The sequence below is a fragment of the Etheostoma spectabile genome, chromosome 14 (genome assembly GCF_008692095.1).
Source record: "Etheostoma spectabile isolate EspeVRDwgs_2016 chromosome 14, UIUC_Espe_1.0, whole genome shotgun sequence".
Taxonomy (NCBI): Eukaryota; Metazoa; Chordata; class Actinopteri; order Perciformes; family Percidae; genus Etheostoma; species Etheostoma spectabile.
In genome coordinates, this window is record NC_045746.1 from 4,374,199 (window position 1) to 4,383,592 (window position 9,394).

The window sequence follows — 9,394 nt, forward strand, 5'->3', positions numbered from 1 at the left end:
TTCAGGCTGTTGCAGCTAGCTCAGGGGAAAGACTATAGGACACTAGGAGGTACAGCCTGAGACATATAAAAATAAATTGCCTTCTTGTTTTGCTTTTCCCTCCACTACCAAACTTGTACTGAACCGTGATGTCTGAACTGATGTATGAACCAAACCGTGACTTCTGTGTACCATTCCACACCTAGCTGCAGAGTGCTGTTGATGTATGTTGATGTAATTTATTTATTTCAAAACAGGGACAGGGCACAATAAAACATTAATCTTGTACAACAAGAGAATATGTGTTGTGCAAGGTTCTAGCAGATTGCTATTTTCCACCTGTAGTCCCCGGGCAGGTTGATGGACAAATTTATAGGAAATTATTAAAGTTATTATGTAAAATAACAGAAAAAGGCAAAGAGGCAATGGTTAGGAGCGGTCCGTAAATCATTTCGTTCGTAGTGTCACAATGATCCGTTTCTTTATTGCACAACAGTAACATAAATAAACTTGTTTTAAACATAAGAAAAAAAATAAAAATGTTTGTCTCAAAAAATGCGGTTGAAAAATAGTTTGCCCTTCCGCGCTAGTCATACACACACCTCCACCTGTCCCAGGTGAGGACTACATATAGAGTTAACACCCCCTGACGTCATCATCATCATTATCAATATCACGTCACATGATAAACAGTAATTATGATCAGCCTCATTTGAATATAGGTGTCAGTATGATTATAAATTACATGCATGTGAAGAGGTATTAAACAAAAATTAGTGTAATGGCTTCAACACCCAAGCCCCTAATTGACCGGTAAAGGGCAATTCCTACATTTATGCATGGGAAGCATACACTCAAGTGTCCTTTGTGACAATATTCAAGATTGTCCATAGAATCTTTTCAAGTATAATCCAAAATAAATAATCCATTTTGTTTCAATAGTCCATTTTGCTAAACAAGCTCCTAAAAGTTCAAGAAAATGGTGCAACGTAGATCCTTGTTTGAGAAGAAGAAGAAAAAAGAAAAGAAAAAGTCCTTTAAGGGGTTTAGTAAGAATCCCGAATAATGGACACTTTTGTTAGCCACTAGGTTTGAAACCTTCTAGCATCAATTTGGATGTGTTTTAGGACAGCGGTGCTGTTGGTCCAAAAAAACTGAGTCTCCAAGGGTTAACTCAAGCTTTCTCCTTAGCATCCTGTCTATCCTAGCAGCAAGGACTGCGCTTGGGATAGTCACCACCTTTAATGGTGCAACTCTGGCCTTCACAAACACAATGTGAGTTAGTCCACCATCACGAGTCAGTCTTGTCAGCTGACTGCCCCATAACCTCGCTCACTTGCATCGCAGAAGTGGTGCATCTGTGCGCCTGTAACTTCAAAATATGTTGGCCTAAGGCATCTCCTGATTCTTAGGCTTGAAATCAGGTTAAGCTCTTTTAGCCACTCCTTCCATTTATGTGTGTAAGCAGTCGGTATCGGCTTATCCCATCCACAATTTAGCTTGCACAGGTCCTGCAGTATTTCTTTCCTGGTCAGCATGACTGGTGCTAGGAACCCTAGAGGATTGTATACTGAGTTCAACACAGACAGAATGCTTCTGCAGGCAACTGATGGTTGTTTTGGTGTGATTGAGAAGAAGAACATGTTTGACGAAATGTCCCATTGCATGCCAAAAGCTCTTTTTAGGGGCAGTTTATCTTTATCAAGGTCTAGATCTTTGACCTCTTTTGTTCTTTCTTCAGCTGGAACAGAGGCAAGGACTGCTCGACTGTTATTTGTCCATTTGTTGAGCTTAAATCCACCTGTGACACATAATGATCTGAGCTCCTTTACCAGACACCAGATTGCTTGCCTCTCATTTGGGACAGATTTGAGACAGTCGTCTACATAAAAGTTGTGACGACTGGTGCTGAGGACTTCAGCGCCACACTTTCCTTCATCATCATCATCAGCCCTCCGCTTCAGTGCAAAATTGGCACAGCTCAGGAATGAGACGAAGAGATGCACCGTCATCCGGTACTCTGCTAGAAGTTGCTTGGTGTCACCGTCTGTGGAAGTCCACATCATTTTGAGGTATTCTTAGTTGATGGAACATTCCTTTGATGTCCACCATCACGGCTACTGGTTCCTGTCGGAATCTGAGGAGTATATCCAACAAGGTGTTTGTAAGGTCAGGATCCTGCAGCAGCTCAGAGTTCAGGGAAGTTCCTTAAAATGAAGAGGTACAATCAAACACCACTCTTATTGTCTTTTGTGGTAGACACCATCGTGAGGAATGTACCACAGTCTACCATCTTTACGGGGGAGTGGTTCCTCTGCCACTCTTTCTGCATGCCCTTTCCTCAAGACATCACTCATGAAGCCATTATAGTCCTTCCGAAGGGCTTCATCTTTCTGGAATCTGCGGGCAAGACTTATTGCTCTTTGTTCTGCCACCGTCCTGTTTGGCAGGCTGATGTTATCGTGAAGGAAAGGAAGTTGTATTTCATAGTGGCCGTCTTTTCTTTTGACTGAGCTGTTTATTACATATAAAAATTTCTTGTCTTCAAATGAATTTTCTTGATCTTCATTGTAGGCCAACTCTGAGAAGTCCTGGTTGTATTGGTGTACAAGAAGCTCTTCCAGCTTGACCACCAATATCTTATTGGACGTTATCCAAGGTCGACCATGCTCATCCAAGAGGTCCATTTATAATCCAACCTGGGCATGTTAGGATTGCGTAAGGCCCCTTACCTTGGCTATTGATCACTCGCTGTGGCTCCATAGCCCTTGGGAGATTTGCACCAATCAATAGGCCTACTTCTACCTTGAGAGGTCTTAAGTGGACATCCTTTAGGTATGGCCATCCTTTTATGTCCATCTCTGTAGGAATGTTCTCTTCACTAACGGAAATGGCATTTTGTGTGAAGACCTCAGGAAGCTCTATAGAGCTATTGCCATCCAGGCTACATACATCCAGTCCTCTCATAGCATGGGTTTTCACAGGCTTTTCATGATCCATTGTTCGGAGTAGGTTCTCTGTTTTCTTTCCTCTGACAGACAATTGTTCCATCAATTTCTTCGTGACAAAAGTAGCACTGCTTCCAGGGTCTAGAAACGCATAGGCTTCTATCAAACAGCTGCCTTTATGTGCCTTCATCCTTACAGGTACCACTGCTAACTTGTAGTCTGTGGTTCTGTTTCCAGATGTCAGGATTCTGAGGCTTCATCACTTTCAAATTCCTCCAGAGCCTTTAGACTCTCATCCGCTGCTGCAATATCTGCTTCTAAGTCCAAGGATTCCATTTTTAAACCCAGCTGATGCGTCTCCATTTCCAATTCATGTTTCCTTTTGAGAGCTTCAGCTCTGGCCTGCAGCTTTGTCTGCAGCAGCCGTCATGCGTGCTGAAACAACAGGTGATGATTTGGAGCCTTTAGAGCTGTTTGAGCCAGTCTGTGAGACACTGTCCCCAACATCCACAAGAGCTTGTGTGCCTGAGTTTTTTATCCATTGCGCCACCTCAGTTAGAAAAACATCGTAATCAGGCATTTTTGGCTCATATCAGTCCAAAGTTTCATTCATTCTCGCATTCTCAGGCAGTAGTTTCTGAAAAGATTCATGACACCTCATAAATTCAATTTGCAGTCTTAGAAATTCATTTGCACCTTCATTAATACTGGCAACATTAGCACCCTCTTTCATCAGTGTTTTTAGTTCATTCATTTTCCGTGCAGTGTGAAAGCTTCCCTCTGCGTGTTGCGCTGAATGATTTGAACGCTTTCCTTTGTCGCGCAGCATCCATCTCAGTAAACCCAGCGCCAGTGACTCCACCTTCACTTCCTTCTGCCATTGTTACAGTTTTCGTTGTCAGCCTTTGTTATTCCTTTGTACAGTTTTTTCATACATCTGACAGCTTTTGTTTGGATATCCGTTAGTATTGCGGTATTTCTTGTTTATTTGAATTCCTTCCTGTGCAAAGCTGTGCTTTATTTCCGTTTCAGTCAGTTTCGATAATTTAAATTACTTTATTTCCGTGAGCGTATCTTTTTATCTTTGGACACCTTTTCCTCGTGTAGACCTTTTACTTTTATTTCCTTCTGCTCATGATATTTTCTTTCCTATTTGAGCGTCACTTTTAAGGTTTTCTACATTCCGTGTAGAGATGTAGATCCGCGGTGTGCAGCCTATAGTCTCAGTGAGTTCCTAGTTTATAGGCAGTCTTATGGATTTGTCTGCTTATCAAACACTTCTTTCATTCATATTTCACTTTTGAATGTTTGATCGAAACCAGGTTCAGAAAACACGTCAACATGATAAACAGTAATTAGGATCAGCATCATTTGAATATAGGTGTCGGTATGATTATAAATTACATGGGGTACACTACACTCACCCCTTGTAACAGATCTTGTTGTTAATTTTGACTTCTCAGAGCAGAGTGTAACAATTTTTTTCAAGGAGGGAGCTGCAGCATTGTGAACAATTTTAAAAATGATGCCAACATTTGAGTGCTTTATCAGATTCTCAAAGTTTGAAATTTCATATTTATTGAGTATATGACAGCGATGGTAGCGCAGTGGCTGTGGAAGGTTATATGACTCACACTTTGTTACTCACAGTATGCCTTTAGCTTTCTTATTGCCTTGAGGCCAAGTGAAAAATACCTTATTTCATGACAAGGGGTTCTACAGATTCTCCTTAATAAAATGAAACAAAGGTGTAGAAATGAAAGTAAATCAGAGAAAGGAAAGACACGTATATCCTACTGTAGCCACTCACTATGAGATCATTAATCTTGCTCACAATACAGAACCAGTGCACTGCAGCAGCAACACTTTTTGATTGGGCTCTCCATACTGGCCCACACGCCTCAGTCCCCTTTCTGTCTTTTTTGTTCCCTGCTCATCAAAATAAATCCCATTTGTATGGCCAGCAAGCCATAACTTGGTCAATTCACCCCCCCCAGACCTGACCTACAGTGTACAGGGGTATACAGAGGTATAGGTAAAGGTTATTTCTGCCTGATCAGAGGGTACAATTTGTTCCTTTACGGTCTCTCCGGATATGTCAGCAGTCATAGTTTTCTTTGCTCCCTGACCCTCTTGCTCCTTGCTGTCTGACAGCTTTCAATAGGGGCATTGCCAGTTGTGCTTATATGTACAATGGCCTGCCCTTTACCTCTTACCTTTGTGCTACCTCTCCTCTGCTTCTCTTCACATCTCTTCATCCCCTGCTCCCTGCTTCTTTTTTGTTTTCCTACCTCCGGTTAGGAAGTGGCAATGAAGGAGCAATATTCAATTTATAGAGCTGGGGGTTTCAATGGTTCAAAGGGTCAAGGGCAGCGTCCATTCAAGCTGGCTGGCAGGCAGGATTTTTTCAGTGTAGGAGCTGAATTTTTATTTTTATTTTAATAAATATGAATTTGCTTTGTTTACATTGATGGCCAAAATGAATGGATGGAGGGATAGAGGCTTACTTTCTTTATTGATCCACAAGGGGAAATTTAATATCCCTGTAGCTTAAAGACATCTCACACACAACATACACATACATCATAAACAGGGTGATAAAATAAAAAATCCACATGAATAATGTGGACAATGAAAGAAAAGATACTAAATAACAAAAATCCACATGAATATACTAAGGGATGTGACGCTTGCAGGGCAGGGACTGACCCTGTAATTCAGGATACACGGTAATCACTATATACTATATACTAATAACCATTCGCACAGTAGCATGTGGTGTATGCAATTCCCCACCAGAAGACTGTGGATTTATTGGAGTGATGCTGATTAAATGTTAAATATATCTCAGTTGGTCTGAGAAGGAGTTCTTTATCATTATTGTTGGGGAAGGAAATTTGGCTTGTTACCTTGTCCAGTGGCTGCTGTTAGAAATGATGATTCTTTTTTTTTTTTTACCAGAGTGTCTATGAATGCAAAAGTGACACTATAGCTATACTATACTACAGGATTCTTGATAATAATACCAGTTTATCAACAGTCTAATTTGCTGTTTCAATCTAATGACCATATTACTTAAAGTGCATGACCTGTCAAGGTACAGTATCAGTGCAAGTACTGATACATACTCTATAATATATACCCTAATTATATTTCAGTGGTAGTGTAAATAAGGTGCAACATTACCTCTCACAAGAGAGTAGTGGCCTCCTGGAGAGTGTCTCTATGAATGACAGCTGTTACGTTTTTAAAATCATTATTACAGAGACTTTAATGTAGTAAAGTCTAAAAGTTATCCACCTCAGCTAAAGTTTAACATTGAATTATGATGGTAAAAAACTGAGTAGACAACACAGCTTCACATATAAAATATGCTTGTTTTTAATCCGTTATCTTAAATATAATTTGAAGAAAAAGATAAGACACAATACCAAATAAATTGTATCAGGTTCTTTTTGCTTTATGGTGTACATTTTCACAAAATAGTATGCCCCACATGAGTCTTTTTTTAGTAGGAAAATTATTGCACTACTTCAGCTGTCTTTGCACACTTTTGTGATATTAAACAAAACAAACTTCCCTTGAGCTGAAGTGTCATTTAACTGTCCATATCTTTTTGTTCTTGTCTCTTTTGTTTTGTTTTTCCCATGGACTTTACTGCCATTAGGCTTACTGAAAATCGGTGTCATGGATCCCGTGAAATACTGTGTGCATGCAACTGTACAGTAGTTATAGACTGTTTACTTGGGTTTGATAGATACCCTGCCATCACTGCGTGCTGCGCCTGGATGATATCACTGTCTCTCTCTTTCACACACACACACACACACACACACACACACACACACACACACACACACACACACACACACACACACACACACACACACACACACACACACACACACACACAATCTCACCAACTTTAGATTGATGGCATGTGTCTGTACACTCTTGGCTGTGTCATAATTGATAGGGCAGCACGTGATGGGGACACTGGACTGGCTGTTTTAAAGAAATGTTAAAAAATCTGGAGATGGGTTTAAAAACGTGTCCTTTTTGAGATTTCTTTGTAATTTAAATGACCTTCAGTGTCCCTCTCTGATGGCCATTGGGACCTTGCAGCATAAAGACATTTATTAACTAATTTCCAATGTCTTTCTGACTAGTGTAAAATGTACCTGTGTTAAGTTCTTTCAAATCGATAGAGAATGTGTTTAGGGGCTTTCCTCTCTTTCAACAAATACCATTGATTTGCTCTTGTGCATGGCATTGGACCCCCCACCTGCTCCAGTGGAGCGGCTCAGTAGACCATGCGTTGTTGTTGTGGACTTGTATCAATACAAAAGTTAGTGTTTGTGGAGAAGAGCAAACTTATTCAGCTACTGTTCCTCTGATAAATAAAGGTTAAGACAATGTTAGAGCCACATTAGACCTCCTGAACTTGCCTCTTAGTTATGCAACTTAAAATTCAAGAGAAATGGGAATACTCTGAAAGGTCGGTTCTGATTGTGGAAGGGTCTTATTAATTTTACATCAACATCTCATCATTATTGGCCAGCCTCATTCCTTATCAATCTCCCTACTCTGTCTGACTTTTCTCCTTTTCTCACACTCAGAATCATAGGAGGTTCTCATAGGAGAGAAGGTGATTATAAAGGCTGAATCATATGCTGCACTACTTTCATATTGTCTGTACTAAAGTAGTTACAGTAATTATACAACTGAGGGCATCATAGACTGAAAAATGTCAAACAATTGGAATATGCTATTGATTCTGATAATTCCACTAAGTCATATTCTAGGCTGTGATGAACATGGCAGCATCTAGAAGCTGCTAGTAAGGCTTTAGCCTTTAAATGTTGTTGTTTTTTACCTGTGTTACACAAAGCCATTAGCTCTACTCATCATAAAAAAATCACTTCAATAATATGAAACAATATCTCAGTAATCCATATTAATCCATCCCGCTCAATCTTGTGCATTGTCACATTATTTTGATATAAGATGACCTTCAGTGCAGTTGTACATCTGAAAAATGGCTATTTAGTGAGGCGGTGGAGGGGATGCATACCCTGTTTTTCATGTAAAGCAGTGCCATTATTCTAGCCTGGCTTTTTGTGTTTAGTTAATCATAGCTGCTGATAGCTTCATTACAGAGCAAAACTAATCTACAGCCAAACATTGTGCATCTCGGCTCTTATGGAGGAAAATTGGTCTCATGTTGTTTGTTGTTATTACTCTGTCACAGTAGCCATAGACATCTAAAGATTGCAGCTGTTCATGAAATTATGAAGAGTTTTTTTTGTTGAATTTGTTGAATTTTTTAATCTCATGCCAGGATGCCCCATTCATTAGATTTCATTTTCTGTTTAGTTGCTCAGATCATTCTTGTCTGTTTCTGGGGAATCTGTGGTTTGAAATGCAACAAAAATGTCTCCCTCTAAATGCCATGGAGACTCAGTCAATGCCTTTGACGAAGACATGCGATGAAGCTTGTTGTTGCATGTGGCATATATAAAGACTGTTAAAGTACAACATGAAACAGGATGCAGATGATCAAAAATGTCCCTCTGCAAAATCCCCAGTCTGGTAAAACCCCTCGACAACTGCATTAAAAGTAATATGATGAAATGATAAAAAGGAGCATGGCATTAAACTATTAATTGAATTATCAAAAGCATTTCATAGTTTCAACCATTATTTTTTTTATTTAAAAAAGTTTAAAGACGTTAGCTTTGACAATGGCATCAGTAACTAACAACTGGAGGAAAAGCAACCAACCAGTTGTGAGAAAGACCATCACTTTAAGCAGACTGAACCGGCTCTTTACGTTGTACATAAGAAATAGGGTTGTCCACTTTAATGTCAATGCTAGTTGCTTTACTCTTTACAAATGTCAAGTTGTTTATGTGAGAAAAAAAGAGATTCTACTTCAGGAGTGTGTACTGTACTTTGTTTCTTCTCTGGCACAGCAGGTTTACACATGGCTGACCATGTTTTTGTTTTTGTGATTTTCTTATGAATTGGCTAAATAAAGGTTACCCTTGCTTGCACATCTTTCTTTCTCTTCTCTTCTCTCTCTAAAATGTATGGCATTTCATTCATGTGCACTCCTCCACAAGCCCACATACACAATTTAAAAAAAACAAAAAAACACTTTGTCTTTTCAAAACCTCCCTGGAACAGCCTAACATATGTTATTTGCATAATGATCATGGGTAGCTGTCTTCAGAAAACCAAAAGGCTGAAAATAGATTCCAAGCCTGCCTCCTCCAAGCTCTCATCACGGTACTTGTTTAGACTGTGTCCAGGTGGATAAAAAAAAAAAAATCCTTGTCCTGTGTAACCTTACTGTAGGTATGATATGCAAACACTCTTATGTCAATTGTAGCACTACAGCGCACTTCTGTGTTGGTGTACTTATTCTCATCAAACCCAGTGAAGACACACACACACACACACAC

The 9,394-nt window shown here is 39.7% G+C and overlaps 1 protein-coding gene and 1 long non-coding RNA gene across 3 annotated transcripts in view; one reads left to right on the forward strand and one right to left on the reverse strand.

Moving 5' to 3' along the window:
* vps50 (VPS50 subunit of EARP/GARPII complex) overlaps positions 1 to 9,394 on the forward strand; it is a 114,019-nt gene that overhangs the window by 43,471 nt on the left and 61,154 nt on the right. The gene's annotated exons all lie outside the window — the stretch shown is intronic.
* Positions 1 to 9,394, reverse strand: part of LOC116701377 (uncharacterized) — a 20,272-nt gene that overhangs the window by 7,568 nt on the left and 3,310 nt on the right. Inside the window, exons 2-3 of the long non-coding RNA XR_004334902.1 lie at positions 4,092 to 4,103; positions 1,819 to 1,825 (exon numbers count right to left, since the gene is read on the reverse strand). This is a non-coding gene — a long non-coding RNA (uncharacterized LOC116701377). The remainder of the gene's footprint in view (positions 1 to 1,818; positions 1,826 to 4,091; positions 4,104 to 9,394) is intronic.